At 34.2% G+C, this 9,773-nt stretch overlaps 1 long non-coding RNA gene across 1 annotated transcript; it reads right to left on the reverse strand.

Moving 5' to 3' along the window:
* Positions 1–593: 593 nt before the first annotated feature.
* On the reverse strand, positions 594–9,449 carry LOC110929335. The gene is made up of 6 exons (XR_002587022.2): positions 9,223–9,449; positions 7,670–7,755; positions 6,213–6,892; positions 3,170–3,284; positions 1,611–1,700; positions 594–837 (listed from the first exon to the last, which is right to left on the reverse strand). It is a non-coding gene; the product is annotated as an uncharacterized LOC110929335 (long non-coding RNA).
* Positions 9,450–9,773: the final 324 nt, after the last annotated feature.

Raw genomic sequence — 9,773 nt, forward strand, 5'->3', positions numbered from 1 at the left:
TGTGGGGGTATTTGATGTGGGTAAAAGGCTACATATAAATTATATCAAATGAGGCATAAAACTAACCCTTTTTTAGTACTAATATTGGAAAAAGTGTGCTTTTATCTTCCTTTTGTATTTTCATGATTAAATGAGCGTAAATGAGCGTAAAAGAAACAGAAGCCTGGATACGGGGGCGTGTTGAGTGAGCACGCCCCGTGTCCAGTTTACCTGAACTGGGCGTTTTCTGCAGATTGTGCAGCACGGGGTCGTGTTGGGCGGGTAGGGCCCGTGCTAAGCTTGCTGTAATGAAGAAAAATTTGTCGGATGGCCCTGTTTTTGTGCATGGGGCGTTGGTGCAAGTTTCCCTTGTTATCCTTCACTATCCCGAGTGTGTTTTATTCCTGAAAATTAAAACTAAACTAAAAAACATAAAACTTAATCTAAACTAAACTAAGGATAGTTCCGCGGAATGCCTTCGTGGTGCGCCACGTTTATAACGGTCCTTGGCTAGACCCAAAGCTTGGTCATATGTTACCCAAGCGGGATGTTTTGCATCCCATGCTACACCGTCGGAGAGTATCATCCAAGCTTGAGTCGATGACCTTCATGTAGTGTAACACCCTTGTCATTATTTAATGGTTTTCGTAAAGTATACGACAAACAACATGTAATTATGACTACATATACTTTGTAAAAATACGGGTTTGTTTAAATTTTACAATTTTAAAATAATACAACATAACATAATTGAGTTCGTCTTTTAAAAGTTACGACGAAACGACGTGCGGAAGCTTTTATCTTATTCGTGTTCGGTTCTTCGTTGAGCTTGATCGTCTTCCGGCATCCAAAATGTACCTACATTTCATAAACATGAAATGCTTTAGTCATACGGGGTTTAAAACGTAACTAAATGAGTCTGGGAAGCAAAACTGAATAAAATATATATACATATTTTTTTACAGGGTCTACCGTTTCTTTCTACGTGATTGTAATTTGATCCTCCATCATATAGAGTTAAAATCCAACATCTGAATTCAAAAAATTTTAACTTTCAAGCTCTCGGCTTGAAATTCAATTATGACACTTTTGACCCGTTCGTGATTTATCAAACAAACTTGTTTATTACCCTTTTCAAAATATCATGCATATCACGTTATATCAGTTTACTAATGTGCAAGGTTCAAATTACGGGTTTCTAATGAATTCTTAACCCGTTTTATCTATCTACTCCTTTTGACCCGTGAAGGGAAGTTAAACACTTTTAACTATAAATCTATATATAAGCGTACCTGGCTCGAGTCAACATATAGACCCGTTTATGCCTTGCTATTATTAATTCAATATTCTATGATGACGTAATTATCCAAATTTCTATTCGTTCCTGTAAACATATGACTTAACAACCAACATTAGTCGATATGGTCATATGATATTATCACCATCATTTGACCCATTTGGTCTATACGACCAAACAATTATATTTATTAAAAATCATGGTTTTAAACGTTTTTATTCGTTCCGACCCATTTCGTTTCGTGTCGGAACCCATAATTCGAACATGATATATTGTTGTATTTATCACCTATAGAATAAATACGTATGCTAAAAAAAATAGGTGTAAGCTTTACTTATAGTTTGCGTCCGTTCGAGCTTTCCTTGCGCACTTGACCCGTTTGATCCATTCCTTTCCAGCTCCCACTTAGTTTGACGAGATCAAACTTAACACAATACCCACAAGATTTGTTAGATTAGTCATTATATAAAATGACCACAACATCTCATGGATTCACACATACTCATTTATCAAGACATTAGTTTTAGGTCAGTTTGACTTTCGTAAGTCAAACTGTCCTTGTATATGTGACTGAGCACTAACTTAGAACATGTTTGGCATACACGTACATATTACTTGCATAAATCATTTGTATGTATTTTAGATGCCTTTAATACACCCAATTTCATAAAAATTTTTTGAAGCAAATACATGGTACACACCACACCATTCAAGTATGGAATAAAAGCTACTACGACATATCTCTTACCAAGTCTTACAATCAAATTATATTTCCACGTTAGACACATTACCTCAAGTTAATTTATTAGAATGCCATCATTATCACATTTCTCACAATTCATCCTTTTCTTGTATACAATTTTCTTAGATTAAGTTTATCAATAAAATGTGTAGCAACTTTACAATGTAGCAGCGGAATCGACTCTTTTAACCACTTTACGGTTTTATTCAGCCCTTGGTGATCAAAGATGAAATGTAGAATACTAAAATATCTTTCCAACCCAAAAAGAATCAGCTCAATCCAAGCTTCCTATAATTAATTATGATTTTCGCAAAAATCAGCTCAGAAGTCAAAATGCTTCCAATCAGCTTGCTGTCAAAACAGTTCAGCCAACTTCGGACACTGTTTTGACCCGTTTAACATCAGAATTTAACAAACATGTTCAAACATAAAACGTAGTATGTTTTAATAGCTTTCTGAGCATATAAGGCTCAACCTCACAGGATGTTCCAGTGATTTTATATGATTTTTTAAAAACTACAGCCCAACAATTTTTTTTTTCCAATCAGCTTGCTGTCAAAACAGTTCAGCCTACTTCGGACACTGTTTTGACCCATTTAACATCAGAATTTAACAAACATGTTCAAACATTAAACGTAGTATGTTTTAATAGCTTTCTGAGCATATAACGCTCAACCTCACAGGCCGTTCCAGTAATTTTATATGATTTTTTTTAAAACTGCAGCGCAATAATTTTTATTCCAATCAGCTTTGTTATATTTTCTTGTTCAAGCATTTTAACAAGCACCTTGTGTGCAACACGAAACATCAAATTTCTCCAGCCCATTTAAGTGTTCTAAACCCTTAAATTCTAGCAAAATTAACAAGTACTAACATCAAACTTCAAATCTAACTTCAGGGAGTTCTATTAACACAATTTAACCATTATGATTCTAGTGTTCATCATGTTTCTACAAAACCTATTTAGCACATAATCGGGTGATCATGAATTCACAATTAGGAACATCAATTCAACAAGTAAATGACTAGGGTTTACTCCTAGACATAAAATCATTCCTAATTTCATCATATAACGAACATGCAACCATCAATTTCAGATTTCTAAGTTTACCTAGAAATCCAACTAGAGATTTTTCATAAAATTTACATACCTTATGACTCCCCTTTCAATGGAGATGACAATTTCGTGCTTGGAAATCGATTTGGAACTAATTTGAAGCCCCAATTTGATCAATTTGCACAAGTTAGGGTTTGGTGGGGAAGCTCCTGTTCATCGACCAGACACACTTCTTTTAGTGTGTTTGGTGTTTAAACCTTGTTTTTATTATTATTAGTTTTAGTTTTAACACCTTTAGTCCCTCCATTATCATTAAGTTATTTATTTAAGGTGTTTTAACCTTCTAGTAAGTAATTTACTAGTCTCAAGACTAACTGGGTTAATTTGTCCTAGTTAGTTTGTCCTTGTTTATTTAAAATTTTATAATTTTAATATAAAGTTTTATATTTTCCTAGTTATAAGGTTTTTAACCCACTAGTATGTCACTACAAGACTTCTCTTCTAACTAGGTTATTATTATTCCTAGTTAACTTATTGGATTCCGGGAGTTATAACCCGTCTCTTAGTATTAACCGGGTTTGATTACCAAACCCGTTTTCGGGGTGTTACAAGTCTACCCCCCTTAAAGAGGTTTCGTCCTCGAAACCTTTCTTACATAGTTCATCGAGTTCTAAACTCAATGCGTTTAACCTGAGTAATCTTTTAAACATTACTTATACTTTTTAACCAATCGTTAGTACTACCCGAAAAGTACGGTAACATCTTTTTGGTTACTAATTGTCTACATATCTCATACGACATAGTGTAACTTCGAAATAACGTAATCTTCTTATTTCCACTAGTTTAGTTAACTTAGCGATATCCATCGCTTTCATATATTATCGAACTCTTTGTGAATCCGTTACCTTGACCCGTTTAAAGGTCTTTAGTGAAATCTTTCTCTTTTAGCAACTATTTCTTTTGTTTTCCAATTCATTTATTCGGTTCAGTTATACCGAATCCACCGCTTACAAGCAACCAACTTACTTAAATTACCTTAACCGATCTCACTAACTAGACTTATTAGTCCAGTTGCTTTTTACCGCTCGACTGGTGATAATGTGATTCCACTTCACATTGCATTTCTTGACCGTGATCGTGTCACGTCATGTTTAATTTATATCAACCTTTCGTTTTCGAAAATACCACTTTTTCGAATATATCGTCTTGCACCTATCGATGTTAAGACCCATACTCTTTGATATTTTTTATTTCCAAAATCGTCTTGTAGTATTCATATTTGTTAAAACGTTGTTTCTCACTAAAACTTGAAGTTTAATTTAACGTCTTCTCTTTAACTTTCGTCAATTACTCATATCAAGAAATTGACAATTAAGAATTTATTCTTTTTCATTCTTATTTTACGCGGGGATTCTCAACCAGTTCCCTCGCTATGTCTAGATAACCCATAGGTTCATTCACTTAGCCTCGTAGGCTATTTCTTTAGGCTCTCACCTCTTTAAGGCGAGTCCTTTATGATCCTTTTTCCTTTTTATTCATGACCCGTAGGTCATTTTGGTCCCGTAGACCTTTACACTGTTTATAACCTGAAGGTTATGATGATCCCGTAGATCATTCTTTTTACTCGTGTCTTTATTAAAATATATATTTGGTGTCAAAGCACTCTCTTTTTTTTGTTTGAAAATCATTTGTTTTCATGCTTGAAATCCGTTAACTTTGACTGTAGTTCGTGTCTACAATCATTTTCTTTCGGATAATTCTTCCGACTCTATGACTTCTCACGTCAATTAAGCATCGGTTTGTCTCAAGCTTACCATTATCCTGCTTGCGCTTACTTATGCCATCAAGCATTATACTTTATTCAACCCGTTCAACCTCAAAATAGTTGAATATAATTATCAAAATTTCTGTTTGCGAAATTTTATGGTCTTTCAGTCATAACTCATAATCCGAGTCTTTTGACTTTAAATTCGTGTTCCCGTTTCTCGGTTTACGCATGTGTTTAAATCCTTACCCATCAACTGGGTACTTTACCGAAGTCATTATTAGTGCAAGCATTCCGGTATACATTAAGATTTCGTTTTAATTTGTTTGGTTGTCTTAGCGAAATCCATCGCTTTTATTCAACCAAACCTTTATTCTTTATTCGACCATCCTTGACAGTCTTATAAACTATGAATGATGATTATCATCATCATCATCATTTCTTTACTACGACCAAAGTCAACGACTTTGATCGTTTTTCCCATGTGGGCAATACCTTTGTTTCTATGACCCCGCGGGTCATTTATACTTTGGTTTTACAATGCCCTTTTTGTCTACCATGGTTTTTGATCGTTTTTCCCATGTGGGCAATACCTTTGTTTCTATGACCCCGCGGGTCATTTATACTTTGGTTTTACAATGCCCTTTTTGTCTACCATGGTTGTTTCGTCCGAAATGACTGATGTCACGAATTTCCTTGGGTCATTTATTTCTATGTGTGCCATACGTCGTTTTTATGGTTCCCGCGAAAACCATTTATACGAGTATGCCCATAAGATTTCTTGACCCTAAGGATCCTTTAAATTTTCATTCATCTTGACCTTACTACATCGGACATAACTGCGCTCATTATAAGAAGCTCATGCTATCATGTGTTCACTACTTACTTGGCCAGAGTAAGCGATCAACACATGGTACGCGTGACCTTATTATAATTACCACATCACGTCCCATGTAAGTAACTCCTCAAATTATTTCCATATTTATGATTTCATTTGGTAAAACTTTATTTAATTGTTAGTTAACAATTATTAGCTTTAGTCGTTTATCCTTGAACATGTAAAATGTCCCTTTTTATAAACATTTATTCACATTTGTTGATGTGATCATTACTTTTCTCAATAGGATTTATATTGAGAATACTTACTTGGATGATCACTCTCGTCCAAGTTTCTATATAAACTGAATTCTGTTATTGTCTTGTTATTCACAATTTGTGAATAATACATATTCTCTACTGAATTTCTCTTGGAAACGTCATCCTGGATAGGTAACCTATCCAGGTTTTCCAAGTTTCATATTCTATATGCAACTGTCATTCACTATGTATTTGTTGCATATTACTGTTTGTACTATAAGTTTAAAATGTGCACCTGGTAATGCTTGCCCCGACGGGCATTCCTTGCCACTACTTATTTGCGATCGTTACGCGATTTAGGTCCTTGATGAGTATGCTCTTCTTGTCACATCTCGGACCGTTCCATCATCATATCCACAATTTGTTAAACTCTCGCTATCTTCAGATGCGAGTGTCCTTCAATTAAAACATTTACAAGAATTAGTAATATCAACTTCAATAATCGCCCGTATTATAATACAAGGCTTTTCTACTATACGCGTCAACGCGCGCAATTTTCTCAACTATATTTATCATTTAATTGAGGTAACGTGTATCACACGTTAACCCTATGTGTTGTTCACAACATTTCAACACATACCAAACCATTAATATACATGTACTTACCGGATTTGCGATCAAGCCTCGAACCGAACACACTTTACTCTTTAACCATGAGCTCTGATACCAACTTGTAACACCCTTGTCATTATTTAATGGTTTTCGGAAAGTATACGACAAACAACATGTAATTATGACTACATATACTTTGTAAAAATACGGGTTTGTTTAAACTTTACAATTTTAAAATAATACAACATAACATAATTGAGTTCGTCGTTTAAAAGTTACGACGAAACGACGTGCGGAAGCTTTTATCTTATTCGTGTTCGGTTCTTCGTTGAGCTTGATCGTCTTCCGGCATCCAAAATGTACCTACATTTCATAAACATGAAATGCTTTAGTCATACGGGGTTTAAAACGTATCTAAATGAGTCTTGGAAGCAAAACTGAATAAAATATATATACATATTTTTTTACAGGGTCTACCGTTTCTTTCTACGTGATTGTAATTTGATCCTCCATCATATAGAGTTAAAATCCAACATCTGAATTCACAAAATTTTAACTTTCAAGCTCTCGGCTTGAAATTCAATTATGACACTTTTTGACCCGTTCGTGATTCATCAAACAAACTTGTTTATTACCCTTTTCAAAATATCATGCATATCACGTTATATCAGTTTACTAATGTGCAAGGTTCAAATTACGGGTTTCTTATGAATTCTTAACCCGTTTTACCTATCTACTCCTTTTGACCCGTGAAGGGAAGTTAAACACTTTTAACTATAAATCTATATATAAGCGTACCTGGCTCGAGTCAACGTATAGACCCGTTTATGCGTTGCTATTATTAATTCAATATTCTATGATGACGTAATTATCCAAATTTCTATTCGCTCCTGTAAACATATGACTTAACAACCAACATTAGTCGATATGGTCACATGATATTATCACCATCATTTGACCCATTTGGTCTATACGACCAAACAATTATATTTATTAAAAATCATGGTTTTAAACGTTTTTATTCGTTCCGACCCATTTCGTTTCGTGTCGGAACCCATAATTCGAACATGATATATTGTTGTATTTATCACCTATAGAATAAATACGTATGCTAAAAAAATAGGTGTAAGTTTTACTTACAGTTTGCGTCCGTTCGAGCTTTCCTTGCGCACTTGACCCGTTTGATCCATTCCTTTCCAGCTCCCACTTAGTTTGACGAGATCAAACTTAACACAATACCCACAAGATTTGTTAGATTAGTCATTATATAAAATGACCACAACATCTCATGGATTCACACATACTCATTTATCAAGACATTAGTTTTAGGTCAGTTTGACTTTCGTAAGTCAACCTGTCCTTGTGTATGTGACTGAGCACTAACTTAGAACATGTTTGGCATACACGTACATATTACTTGCATAAATCATTTGTATGTATTTTAGATGCCTTTAATACACCCAATTTCATAAAATTTGTTTGAAGCAAATACATGGTACACACCACACCATTCAAGTATGGAATAAAAGCTACTACGACATATCTCTTACCAAGTCTTACAATCAAATTATATTTCCACGTTAGACACATAACCTCAAGTTAATTTATTAGAATGCCATCATTATCACATTTCTCACAATTCATCCTTTTCTTGTATACAATTTTCTTAGATTAAGTTTATCAATAAAATGTGTAGCAACTTTACAATGTAGCTGCGGAATCGACTCTTTTAACCACTTTACGGTTTTATTCAGCCCTTGGTGATCAAAGATGAAATGTAGAATACTAAAATATCTTTCCAATCCAAAAAGAATCAGCTCAATCCGAGCTTCCTATAATTAATTATGATTTTCGCAAAAATCAGCTCAGAAGTCAAAATGCTTCCAATCAGCTTGCTGTCAAAACAGTTCAGCCGACTTCGGACACTGTTTTGACCCGTTTAACATCAGAATTTAACAAACATGTTCAAACATAAAACGTAGTATGTTTTAATAGCTTTCTGAGCATATAAGGCTCAACCTCCCAGGATGTTCCAGTGATTTTATATGATTTTTTAAAAACTGCAGCCCAACAATTTTTTTTTCCAATCAGCTTGCTGTCAAAACAGTTCAGCCTACTTCGGACACTGTTTTGACCCATTTAACATCAGAATTTAACAAACATGTTCAAACATTAAACGTAGTATGTTTTAATAGCTTTCTGAGCATATAACGCTCAACCTCACAGGCCGTTCCAGTAATTTTATATGATTTTTTTAAAACTGCAGCCCAATAATTTTTATTCCAATCAGCTTTGTTATATTTTCTTGTTCAAGCATTTTAACAAGCACCTTGTGTGCAACACGAAACATCAAATTTCTCCAGCCCATTTAAGTGTTCTAAACCCTTAAATTCTAGCAAAATTAACAAGTACTAACATCAAACTTCAAATCTAACTTCAGGGAGTTCTATTAACACAATTTAACCATTATGATTCTAGTGTTCATCATGTTTCTACAAAACCCATTTAGCACATAATCGGGTGATCATGAATTCACAATTAGGAACATCAATTCAACAAGTAAATGACTAGGGTTTACTCCTAGACATAAAATCATTCCTAATTTCATCATATAACGAACATGCAACCATCGATTTCAGATTTCTAAGTTTACCTAGAAATCCAACTAGAGATTTTTCATAAAATTTACATACCTTATGACTCCCCTTTCAATGGAGATGACAATTTCGTGCTTGGAAATCGATTTGGAACTGATTTGAAGCCCCAATTTGATCAATTTGCACAAGTTAGGGTTTGGTGGGGAAGCTCCTGTTCGCTCCTGATGTTTAGATCGACCAGACACACTTCTTTTAGTGTGTTTGGTGTTTAAACCTTGTTTTTATTATTATTAGTTTTAGTTTTAACACCTTTAGTCCCTCCATTATCAATAAGTTATTTATTTAAGGTGTTTTAACCTTCTAGTAAGTAATTTACAAGTCTCAAGACTAACTGGGTTAATTTGTCCTAGTTAGTTTGTCTTTGTTTATTTAAAACTTTATAATTTTAATAAAAAGTTTTATATTTTCCTAGTTATAAGGTTTTTAACCCACTAGTATGTCACTACAAGACTTCTCTTCTAACTAGGTTATTATTATTCCTAGTTAACTTATTGGATTCCGAGAGTTATAACCCGTCTCTTAGTATTAACTGGGTTTGATTACCAAACCCGTTTTCGGGGTGTTACATGTAGTTGACCGGATCTTCG

This window comes from Helianthus annuus, chromosome 3 (genome assembly GCF_002127325.2).
Source record: "Helianthus annuus cultivar XRQ/B chromosome 3, HanXRQr2.0-SUNRISE, whole genome shotgun sequence".
Lineage (NCBI taxonomy): Eukaryota > Viridiplantae > Streptophyta > Magnoliopsida > Asterales > Asteraceae > Helianthus > Helianthus annuus.